This window comes from Pseudonaja textilis, chromosome 1 (assembly GCF_049901715.1).
Source record: "Pseudonaja textilis isolate UNSWEBS1 chromosome 1, rPseTex1.2, whole genome shotgun sequence".
Classification (NCBI taxonomy): Eukaryota; Metazoa; Chordata; class Lepidosauria; order Squamata; family Elapidae; genus Pseudonaja; species Pseudonaja textilis.
Window position 1 is genome coordinate 322,809,325 of NC_141990.1, and position 9,238 is coordinate 322,818,562.

General features: G+C 46.0%; 1 protein-coding gene across 5 annotated transcripts in view; it reads right to left on the minus strand.

The window, feature by feature from the left end:
• The window catches only part of C2CD4C (C2 calcium dependent domain containing 4C), a 29,527-nt gene extending 21,798 nt beyond the window's left edge, over positions 1-7,729 (minus strand). For 2 of the 5 annotated variants that reach the window (XR_015741299.1, XR_015741298.1), the window contains exon 1: positions 7,481-7,729. The gene's annotated coding sequence lies outside the window, so the exon portion shown is untranslated. Of the gene's footprint in view, positions 1-7,208; positions 7,350-7,480 lie in introns of those variants that run through there. The other 3 variants (XR_015741295.1, XM_026699113.2, XR_015741297.1) reach the window with 2 other exon arrangements.
• Between the last annotated feature and the right edge of the window lie 1,509 nt (positions 7,730-9,238).

Genomic DNA, 9,238 nt, shown 5'->3' on the forward strand with positions numbered 1-9,238 from the left:
GATTCACTTAACAACTATGGCAAGAAAAGTTGTAACATGGGGCAAAATTCACTTCACAAATGTCTTGCTTAATAACAGAAAATTTGGGCTCAGTTGGGGTCGTAAGTCGAGGACTAGCTGTACAGTGGTTGCTCAGTACTTATTGTTAATTGGTTCCAGGAGGTGTGATGAGTACCAAACAACATTTTTCCATAAGGCATAATATAATGAGTCCCAAGGCAGCTGACACCGACAAGTTCTAGCTTATGTGTTGAGTACCAAATAAGCAAATAGCAGCATGTATGTAGAGTGGAGGTCTTCAAACTTGAGAGCTGTAAGACTTGTGGACTTCAACTCCCAGAATTCCTCCTCCAGTCATGTTAGCTCAGGAATTCTGGGAGTTGAAGTCCACAAGTCTTAAAATGGCCGACATTGAAGACCTCCATGCTAGACCAGGGGTCTTCAAACTTGACAGCTTTAAGACTTGCGGACTTCAACTCCCAAAATTCCTCCTCCCCCATCTTAGGACCACAACAGGGATCAGAATTTCCAGTGCTAAGCCAGTCAGTTGTTCAACGAATCACCACAATTGTTAAGTGAATCAGGCGGTCGTTAAGCAAATCCAGCTTCCTCCATGGACTTCGCTTGTCAGGAGCTGGCTGGGAAAGTTGCAAATGGCGACCACATGACCCCAGGATGCTCAAACCATCAGTAATACGTGCCGGTTGCTAAGCGCCCAAATTCTGATTCTGTGACCTTGGGGATGCTTGCAACAGTCACAAATACGAGGACTGGTTGAAAGTCAATGCCGTTGATAACTTCGGTCAGTTACATGAATGGTTGTAAGTTGAGGACTACCCGCATTTCAAAACTAGGTTTCCCCAGAGTTCTGGTGCCAAATTCTTTGCAAAAGATAGAAGCCCACCGTGTTTATTTTCAGCTCACAGCCTCGTGTGATAGGAGCCAATGTTTCTGGACCTCCGAGAACCCTCTAATTAAACCACGAGGCATCATTAGAATCCTAAAGAAATTAGATCTGTCAGGCTGCAAAGCAACAGAAGCAGCCGATCAACAGGAACAAGAATTAGTATGCATTGTTAAATACCCCAAGGCTCTTCCAAAGATCTGTTCTAGATCTTTCTTTGCTTTGCCAAACACAGCCTTTCGGCTTTTTTTTTGCATCTGGTTGGGGAGAAGGATTATCTCCCCAAAACTGAGCTCAGAAGGACGTAGCTGAAAAAAAACCCACTTTATGGGGTTCCTTCCTTCCGGCATAAAACAATGTAATTTTTTAAAAAAATCAGGAAGCAGGAGGAGGAATTCCAACTTCAGCCAAAGCACAGAAGGAGACGAATCAAGGAGAGAAGCAATTTAGAACCAAGGAGAAATTTCCTGACAGTTAGAACAATTAACCAGTGGAACAACTTGCCACCAGAAGTTGTAGTTGCTCCAACACCGGAGGTTTTTAAGAGATTGGACAGCCACTTGTCTGAAATAGCTTAGGACAGTGGTGGCTAATCTTTTGGGGCTTCTGTACCAAAAATTATGCGCATCCTTGCATGCTCGCGTTCGCGTGCCAGCACCCAGAAGGCAATGTGCGTCCCCCCCACAGCCCCTACACATATGCGCGCAATCCCCACCCACCCCCTCTGCCCCCTTACCTGCACTGCACCTCATAGCTGATTTTCAGCCGGTTCGAGGCCTTTTTCGGCCTCCCAAAGGCTTGAGGAAGGCTGCTGCAGGCAGAAAACTAGCCCTTTCGTCACTTCTGGTATTTTCGGAAAAACAGGAAGTGATGAAACGGGGCAAGTTTTCGGCCTGCAGAAGCCTGCAGAAGCCTTCCTCAAGCCTTTGGGAGGCCGAAAAAGGCCTCAAACCAGCCAAAACTCAGCTGTGAGGCACGCGCAGGCGCAATGAGGTAAGTTGGCCTGCAGCTTGCACGCCAGCACAAATGGCTTTGCGTGCCACCTGTGGCACCTGTGCCATAGGTTCGCCATCACAGGCTTAGGATCTCCTGCTTGAGGAGGGGTTGGATTAGAAGACCTCCAAGGTTGCTTCGAACTCTGATGTACAAGACTATTAAAAAAAAGGTTGAGACTCTAGAACAAGTGCAGAGAAGAACAACAAAGGTGATTAGGGGACTGGAGGCTAAAACATATGAAGAACGGTTGCAGGAATTGGGTGGGTCTAATTTAATGGGAGGGAAAAAGAACTAGGAGTGATATAATAACAGTCTTCCGATATCTCAGGGGCTGCCCCAAAGAAGAGGGAGTCAAGCTCTTCTCCAAAGCACCTGAAGGCAGGACAAGAAGCAACGGAGGGAAACTAATCCAGGAGAGAAAGCAACTTAGAACTAAGGAGGAATTTCCTGACTGAGAGAACAATTAATCAGTGGAACTACTTGCCTCCAGAAGTTGTGAGCGCCTTATCAAGTGGAGGCTTTTAAGAAGAGATTGGACAATCATTTGTCTGGAATGGTAAAGGTAATCCTTGACTTACGACCACAATAGAGCCCAACATTTCCCTTGTTAAGCAAGACATTTGTATAAATCAAGTTTTGCCCCATTTTAGAACTTTTCTTGACACCATTGTTAAGTGAGTCACCCTGCAGCTGCTAAAGATTGTTAAGGAAACCTGCCTTCCCCATATACTTATTGCTTGTCAGAAGGTCACAAAAGGGGATCACATGACCCCGGGATGCTGCAACCGTCATAACCACGAGTCAGTTGCCGAGCACCGGAATTTCAACCAGGTGATGGGTGGGTGGGGGCTGCAACGGTCGTAAGTGTGAAAAAACAGTCCTACTCAGTTCTTCTCTGTGCCGTTGTAACTTTGAACGGTCCCTAAATGAAGTATTTGTAAGCCACGAGGACTATCCGTAGGGCCTGTGGTGGGGTTCAAATAATTTAACAACCGGGTTCTCTGCCCTAATAATTTTTCCAACAACCAGGTTCACCAAACTGCTCAGAAAGGTAACAACCTGAACTGGTGCAAACTGGCTGAACCCCACCACTGCGTAGAACAGTGGTCACCAACTAGTGGACTGGGGACCACTGGTAGTCCGCAAGAAAATTTTGCTGGTCCGCAGAGAAACGTCATCCACAAAGCACCCCCAAAGCAATTAATTCAGGCTGCACAGGAACACAAGGCTGCACCACCCTCATGGCTCACGGGAACACAAGGCTTGCATCACTTGGATTGTGAACAACATGAGATAGTGAGGGGAGTGGGGAGGGGGGAACTTGTCCCACGCTCCTTCGCCTGGCCACCAGGCGGTTTCTGCTTCGTTTTCCTTCTGCTTTTGGCTACATGCAAGGAAAGCAGCCAAAGTCTTTCTTTCTCTCCCTCAAACTCTGCTAGAAATGAGTCTTTGGGACACCGCAAGTCATCCTGCTCCAAGAGGCTGCGCCGGCATAACAAGTCTCACAAAGACTCGTTTCTGGCAGAGTTTGGGGGAGAGAAAGAAAGAAAGACTTCTGCTGCTTCTGCTGCTTTCCTTGCATGAAGCCAAAAGTCTCTCTTTCTCTCTCTCTCTCTCTCTCTCTCTCTCCCCCACACACACACCAAGAATGGAGCTGGAGATTGTATCATGCGATCCCAAATAGACTGATCGATCGGTAGGGGTGGGGAATTTTCCTTCAGACTTTTTTGGGGGGATTTTCCCAGGGTCTCTGCCGCTTTCTGCAGAGACCCTGGGAAAACGTCAGCAAGCCGCCGTCAGTCAAAATTCATATTAGCGGTCCGCGGGATTTAAAATGATGAGTTCGGTGGTCCCTGAGGTCCAAAAGGTTGGCGTGGAGGGTGTCTTGCTTGGGAAACTGGTCAGAGTAGATGATCTCTCCGGTCCCTTCCCTTCTTGTTATTCTGTTCTCGTTTTGCCTCCGCCTGAACTGAACCTCGCTGGGCTGTCCTTTTGCGGAAATCCAACCTGTCTCTCTACCTTCTTCTCCCAGTGCAAACGGTGAGCTCATCCTTGCTTTCAGGTAGGGCTTTGAGTGACAGGAGAGGCAGCAATAACAAAAGTCAGAGCAAAAAATAAAATTAAAAATAAAAGGGGGAAAGCTTCAGGGAACTAACTAAGACGCAGGCTTTTGAATCTGGAAGAAAATTAACACCGGAAAAATGGTATGACTCAGATAGAAGTCAGCTTTCGGGGGGGCCCATTTATTTACTGGTTGATCGAAATGCCCATCCGATGTATTTATCTAAAATGAGAGTCCCAATTATCAGGTCTGTCTTCTGGGAAAGCTGGCAACGGTTCTGAGATCATTCAGAGACGGGCAGAATCAGACCATGGAGTTGATAAGAAATGGCTTCATCTATTTTCCCCGTGTTATGAGGAAGGGATAGAATTAAAGGCTCAGAGATCGCCCTGGGATGTAGAACTTCTGACTTGCGGCTTTATAATGCCTTGATAAGACCATACTTAGAATCCTGCCTCCAGTTTTGATCACCACGATATTAAAAAAAAAGGATGTTGAGACTCTTTAGAAAGAGTGCAGAGAAGAGCAATGAAGATCAGGAGAGGACTGGAGGCTAAAACCTATGAAGAACGGTTGCAGGAACTGGGCAGGTCTATTGTTTAATGAAAAGGAGGACTAGGGGAGACATGATAGCAGTCTTCTAGTATCTCAGGGGCTGCCCCAAAGAAGAGGGAGTCAAGCTATTCTGCAAAGCACCAGAAGGCAAGAACAAGAAGCAATGGATGGAAACTAATCAAGGAGAGAAGCAACCTAGAACTAAGGAGAAATTTCCTGACAGTGAGAACAATTAATCAGTGGAACAACTTGCCTCCAGAAGTTGTAAATGCTGTCCAACACTGGAAGTTTTTAAGAAGAGATTAGAACAGCCATTTGTCTGAAGTGGTGTAGGATTTCCTGCCTAGGCAGAGGGTTGAGCTAGAAGTCCCTTCCACCTCCGTTGTGATTAGTAGTATTAAGCGTGTGGATGTCACTATTACTAGTCAAGGGTAATGGTAGTGGCCAAACCACTGTTTGGAGAGAAGGCTATTTATCGGCGGTGGCAAAAGATCTTTACTCACCTTTCTGGTTTCTCCCTAATTCGGCCTAGGTTAGACCTAACTCAGTCTAATCTTCCTGGACAGAGGAGAAGATCTCCCACGGAACGACAAAGGAGGAACATTTTAGGCTATGAGGAACGCTATAGAGGCCGTCGAATTCAAGAAGCAACGGAGGGAAACTAACTTAACCAAGGACAGAAGCAACCTAGAACTAAGGAGACATTCCCCCAGAGATCAATCAACTAGACCTCCAGAAGTTGTGGATGTTTCATCGCTTGCAGGCTTTTAAGAAGGGACTGGACATCCGTTTGTTTGAAATAGTATAGGGTCTCCTGCTCGAGCAGGGGGTTGGACTAGAAGACCTCCAAGGTCCCTTCCAATTCCAATGATGATGAGGATACTTCTCTTGAACATAGCCAAAGATACAATTCTAGGACTAAGAAGTTTTGTGCCGGGGGATCCAAGGTTCCGACTTGACTTCTCTAAGGAAGGCTTGGAAAAACCACCCTGAGAATAATTTAATTTAATAACTGATAGTAGTTGTTCTAGATTAGCACGGAAGACCTCTCCTTGAGCTGGAAGCAGCTTCAACTAAGCTGTTGATCAGGATACAGGTACTTGCCCTCCAGGTGGTGAGAGAGAGAGAGAGAGAGGAGGGAGAGAGAGAGGGAGGGAGGGACGGAGAGGGAGAGAGAGAGAGAAAGAGAGATCCTCTTATTTGCAAGATTTGCTCTGAATAAACCACAGGCTTTCCTGCGTCTCTCTCTGGGGAAACCTAATGATGGTCTCCAAACTGGACCCAGAAGTTACTTTAAAAAAAAAAAAAAAGACACCACCAGAAGAAAGAATTTGGTCCAAACTGTACATGGCATAGGGGGTCGACCTGTTGAGAAGAACTACTGACAGCCAATCTTCTACCTGCGCACAACGACACCTATTGCCTTTTCGGCAGTGGTCAAATGACACAGCACTCTGCACTCTTTTCTCCAGGGTTGAATTTCATCTGGACCCAATCAAAAACTGCAGTTTAAAAGTTTTTTTGTTTTTTTTTTAAAAAAATGGTGCCCAGCTTCCAAATCTCAGTTTTTCAAAAGCCATCTTATTCCCTAAACGCTTTCCCTTTCAATCCCAGCTTAAATCAGGTCCTTTCCTTCCCCCACTTAACCATCACCTATCTGGCCTGGATTCCTCTCAAACATTAACCTGAGAGATCTGTTTTTGTTGTGGATTTGAGAGCAGTCTTTAAAAAAAACAGGATTTAAAAAAAAACATGCTATTTCCCTTTTTCTTACACACACTCTTTCTCTTCTCTCTTTTCTCTCTCCCCGCTCTGTCTTCCTTTCTTTCTTCTTTTTTCTCTCTTCTCTTCCTCTCTCTTTTCTTCTGCCTCTTCTCTTTCTTCTCTCTTCCACCCTCTTCCTCTCTTCTCTCTCCCCTCCCTCCCTCTTCCTCTCTTTCTTCTCTCTTCTCCCTTTTCTCTCTCCTTCTTCCTCTCTCTTCTTCACTTCCTCTCTTCCTCTTTTTCTTCTCTCTTCTCCTCTCTCTCTTCCTCTCCTCTCTCTTCCTCTTTCTTCCCTCTCCTCTCTTTTTCTTCTCTTTCTTTCTCTCTTCCTCTCTCCTTCTCTTTCTCTCTTGCTCTCACTCTTCCTCTCCCTTCCTCTCTTTTTCTTCTCTTTCTCTCTCTCTTCTCTCTTTCTTTCTCTCTCTCTGCCTCTCCCCCTCCCTCTCCTTCCAGAAAACGGGCTGCTTTCTCTTGGATACCAACGACTGTAGCAACAACTCTGCTACTTAAGAGGGGGAACCTCCAAAATAAGGCTGAGCAAGGAAAGGTAATGAGTTCCAGTCTGTTTTTCTGCTCTCTGCCTATGCTCAAGAGCCCCCCGAGACTCGTCGCTGGGAACTTGCTGAAACGGGGGTTGAGCTGCCACGCTGCCTTTTTTTTTTTTTTTTGCGTTGAAAACCGAGCCCCGATAAACTTTAGCAACAATTTGATCCCGGGTTGCGATTGCTAAACCCTCTCGAGGATGCAATCGCATAACGCAGGAATAGAGAAATAAATAAATAGAATTTTTAACCTTGCAAAACACGGGGTGGGGTGGGGTGGGGGGAGTTAGGATTGGTCCAAAGGATGCTAATTTAAAAAAATATTTTTTTTAAAAAAAACCAGCTTTCTCAGTCTCCCTTCCTTTTTAAAGTAGAAAAACTGTACTTACCCAAACTCCGCGACACACCTGGGAAGTAAAGAAACCAACAATCCTCTCGCCGCCTTTTCTTGGGCTGGCAACGGGAACCTGCGACGTCGCCTTTTTATACCAGCGAGGTTAGCCCCGTTCATTCATCGCAGGCACCAGAAAGCAAACACCCCCCCCGCCCGCCCCCCGATTATCAAGCCCTCCGCAATGGTGCCGTAATCCTCCTAAGACGGGGACCCGCCGCTTTTTTTTTTTTTCCTGGCCGCCACAAACACACACGAACGCGCACCTGGGATCGAGGCTGCTGTCGGTCTGCAACGGTGGATGCGGGAGAAGGGGTGGTCTTGGGCGGGTTTGTTCCCGTCTTCGTTTGCTTTCTCACGCACTTAAAGACAGGGTCGTCTCCCCGGGCGTGTGTGTGTGTGTGTCTGTCTGTCTGTCTCTCTGCTAGTCTCTCTCTTCTAGAATCTCCCTCTCTTCCCCTCTCTCTCTCTCTCCTAGTATATCTTTCCCTCTTCTAGAATCTTTCTCTCTCTGCTAGTCTCCTCCTCTCTCTTCTCTCTCTTGAATCTCTCTCTCCCTCCTCTCTCTCTCTCTTAGTATTCTTTTCTTTCTCTCTCTCTCTTTCTTTCTCTCTCTCCTAGTATATCTTTCCCTCTCCTAGAATCTCTTTCTTCTCTCTCTCTCTCTCTTTCTCTCTCTTAGAATCTCTCTTCTCTCTAGAATCTCCTCTCTCTCCCTCTCTTTCTTTCTTCTCTCTCTCTTCTCTCTCTCCCTCTCTTCTTTCTCTCTCTCTTGAATCTCTCTCTTTCTCTCTCCTAGTATATTTCTCTTTCTCTCTCTCTCTCCTAGTATATCTTTTTCTCTCCTAGAATCTCTCTCTTTCTCTCTCTCTCTCTAGAATCTCCCTCCCTCCCTCTCTTTCTTTCTTTCTCTCTCTCTCTTAGAATCTCTCTCTTTCTCTCTCTAGTATATTTCTCTTTCTCTCTTTCTCTCCTAGTATATCTTTTCTCTCTGAATCTCTCTCTTTCTCTCTCTCTCTTCTAGAATCTCCTCCTCCCTCTTTCTTTCTCTCTCTCTCTCTTAGAATCTCTCTCCTAGTATATTTCTCTTTCTCTCTTTCTCCCCTAGTATATCTTTCTCTCTCTCCCAGAACCTCTTTTCTCTTCCTCACTCTCTCTTCTAGAACCTCCCTCTCTCTTTCTCTCTCTCTCTCTCCCCCTCCCCTCCCCCGCCTGTCTGATCACACCATAAGCCTTAAGAAAAGATTAGACAAAGTGAGATCCGTTTGACGAACTTGGTTCCTCTTCATCCTCCTTGCCTTTTATGTCTGTCTGTCTGTCTCTCTGTGTGTATGTGTACATTTTTCTTTCCGATCTTTCCACAGAAAGTGTCAGTTTCCAAAATGCGTTTTGGTTGGGCGGGGGGGGGGAGGGGTGTTTTCTTGGTTTATTTTTTATTTTTTTTGTTTTTTTTCAGATCCTTGCGTAACACTTCCTCCCTTCCTCCAGTTTGCCGGGCTCGACGCGGCTGGTGTAATTCATTTTAGATTTACTTTGTGGCTGTCTGATTAGGCTGCAGGGTTTGATTTGGGTCTCCTCTGAGAGCCGAGCACAAAAGTTACTCTGATTATCCGGCAGGATGGAAATCCTGTTCTGGTATTGAGTGGTTAACCCTCCTGGCATTTATGGCTTTTCAATCAGGATTTCATTTGAGGGGGGGCGGGGGTGTTGCTCCGATGAGGTGATCCTGTTCACATTTCAGGTTGCTGGCGTTGGGGGTATCATGTAATATAGTCTCTGAGCAGATGCAAAGCGCTTTCTCCCCACCACACCTCTTGTTTGAAAGCCATATTATCAACCTTGACGCGTTTCGTTCCTGCTTGGTTCAGGCGTGGAGGGAGTGGCTTATATTTATTTATGACTTCTTTATTTGATTTTTTTTTTAATCCCATCTTTAGTACTTTACTCAAGACAGCAAATATACTTCAGATTCCTTCCTCCTGGGATTATCCCAACAACAACAACAACCCTGTGAGGTGGGTTGA